Source organism: Ornithorhynchus anatinus, chromosome X1, assembly GCF_004115215.2.
Source record: "Ornithorhynchus anatinus isolate Pmale09 chromosome X1, mOrnAna1.pri.v4, whole genome shotgun sequence".
In the NCBI taxonomy this organism is placed as follows: Eukaryota; Metazoa; Chordata; class Mammalia; order Monotremata; family Ornithorhynchidae; genus Ornithorhynchus; species Ornithorhynchus anatinus.
The window spans coordinates 101327533-101330264 of NC_041749.1; the positions used below are offsets into that span (position 1 = coordinate 101327533).

General features: G+C 46.9%; 1 non-coding gene across 1 annotated transcript; it reads left to right on the plus strand.

The window, feature by feature from the left end:
* Positions 1-2060: 2060 nt before the first annotated feature.
* LOC114807033 lies at positions 2061-2198 on the plus strand. Its single transcript, XR_003755086.1, has one exon. It is a non-coding gene; the product is annotated as a small nucleolar RNA SNORA7 (small nucleolar RNA).
* Positions 2199-2732: the final 534 nt, after the last annotated feature.

The following is a 2732-nucleotide window of genomic DNA, read 5'->3' on the forward strand; positions in this document are numbered from 1 at the left end:
CCGGGATATAATGAGAGTCTGTAGCAGTAAGGTAGCCATTTGGGTGGAGAGGAAGGGGCGGATCTTGGTGATATTGTAAAGGTGAGACCGGCAGGTCTTGGTAACGGATAGGATGTGTGGGGTGAACGAGAGAGACGAGTCAAAGATGACACCGAGTTTGCGGGCCCGAGAGATGGGAAGGATGGTCGTACCATCCACGGTGATAGGGAAGTCTGGGAGAGGACCGGGCTTGGGAGGGAAGATGAGGAGCTCAGTCTTGCTCATGTTGAGTTTTAGGTGGTGGGCAGACATCCAGGTGGAAACGTCCTAGAGGCAGGAGGAGTTGCGAGCCTGAAGGGAGGGGGAGAGGACAGGGGCAGAGATGTAGATCTGCGTGTCATCTGTGTAGAGATGGTAGGCAAAGCCATGAGAGCGAATGAGTTCACCAAGGGAGTGAGTGTAAATGGAGAACAGAAGCGGATCAAGAACTGACCTCTAAGGAACTCCAACAGGTAAAGGATGGGAGGGGGAGGAGGCGCCTGCGAAGGAGACTGAGAATGACCGGCCAGATAGGTAGGAGGAGGGGATGGTTGACAGTGTCAAAGGCAGCTGAGAGGTCAAGGAGGATTAGAATTGAGTAGGAGCCATTGGATGTGGCAAGAAGGAGGTCATGGGTGACCTTAGAGAGAGCAGTCTCGGTAGAGTGGAGGGGACGGAAGCCAGATTGGAGGGTGTCCAGAAGAGAATGGGCGTTAAGGAATTCTAAGCAGCGAGTATAGATGACTCGTTCTAGGATTTTGGAAAGGAGGGGTAGTAGGGAGGTAGGGCGATAACTGGAAGGGGAAGTGGGGTCGAGAGAGGGTTTTTTTAGGATGGGGGAGACATGGGCATGTTAAGTTCTGGGATAGTTACAGGGTAATCAGGTTGTCCCACTTGAGGTTCACATTTTTAATTCCCATTTTACAGATGAGGTAACTGAGGCACAGAGAAGTTAAGTGATTTGCCCAAGGTCAAAGAGCTGATAAGTGGTGGAGCCGGAATTAGAACTCACATCCTCTGACTCCCAAGCCCGTTGCTTTTTCCACTAAGCCCCACTGCTTCTCTAATAGTAATGGTATTCATTAAATACCCACTGTGCAATTGTCCAAAGTACTGAACTAAGCACTTGAAAAATACAACAGAAGCACTGGGCACATTCCCTACCCACTAGAAGCTTGCACTCTAATTGGCAGACAAATATTAAAATATTTGCAATCAGTGGATGCAGGATGAATAAATTGAATGTTCATTTGTATATACAGACACACACACACATACACACAGGGGCAGAGGATGGGTGGAGAAGCACCGTGGCTTAGTGGAAAGAGCACAGACTTGGGAGTCAGAGGTCATGGGTTCTAATCCCGGCTCCACCATTTATCAGCTCTGTGTCTTTGGGCAAGTCACTTAATTTCCCTGTGCCTCAGTTACCTCATCTGTAAAATGAGGATTAAGACTGTGAGCCCTACGTGGGACAACCTGATTACCTCGTATCTACCCCAGCATTTAGAACAGTGTTTGGCACATAGTAAGTGTTTAACAAATGCCATCATCATCATTATTATTATAAGTGCGTAAGTGGTAGAAGCAACTGAAGGGTTGATATGAGTTGTGATGCTGAAAAGTAATCAGAAAAAGCTTGTTGGAGGAGGTTCGATTTTAAGAGGAATTTGAAGGTGGGGGGAGGTGCTGAGGTCTGGTGGATTCCTGGGCAGAAGAGTGTGCCAAGCCAGGGGGACAGTATGAGTAAGGGGTCAGAGGTGGGCAAGCTGAGAATGAGATGTAGTTAGGAAGTGGGTTTGGGAGGAATATAGAAAGTAAGCAGGGGGGTAGTTGGAGAAGGAAATTGATATGAAAAGTGGAGAGAGATGGTGGAGAGCTTTGAAGCCAGTGATAATGACTTTTTGTTTGATATGGAGAGAGATGATTAACCATTGGAGAGTTTTGAGGAGAGGGGAGATGTGCTGAGTAATTTTTCACAGAAAGATTACCCCAGTAGCATATCCCCCAATAGTATTTATTAAGTGTTTACTGTGTGCAGGCCCCTCTCAAAGTCACACCTGGAGAGTTTCCAGTACTCTACCAGTCACGACTACAGGAGGGGGAGTCAAGCAGAGGTATGCCCATTCCATTCCTAGTTTGGGCAGTGGCTAGTGAGTGGAAGGCAATCTGCTATAAGTCAAAACTCATCTGTGCTGGGCAGCAGAGGCATGGGAGAAAGTCGAAGGCAGAGTCTCATTTACTGCACAGAAGGAGGCAGTGGTAAACCACTTCCGTATTTTTACCCAGAAAATTCTATGGATACACTACTAGAACAACTGCAGATGGAAGTGGGGCATTCTGGGAGAGACGTGTCTGTGGCATTGCTATGGGTTGGACACAACTCGACAGCATAAGACAACAACAGTGTGCAGAGCACTATCCCGTGCTCTTGGAAGAATACACTATAACAGAGTTGGTAGCCATGATCCCTTCCCACAAAGAGGTTACGGTCTAAAATACTGACTATAATGTCCATGATGAATATCTTTCAGGGCTCGCTATCCAATGATGAAGTAAACCTTCGGGTGCCATTGCTTAAAATTGAGAGACTCGAAGATGTTTTACACTTATTTGGTATGCATGAAAAATATGTTGGTGATTATGAGCTAATGCTTGGCATAGTTACTGAGAGGAGTAGGCCACTGCTCTTCAGTTTACCAATCCCATATTTT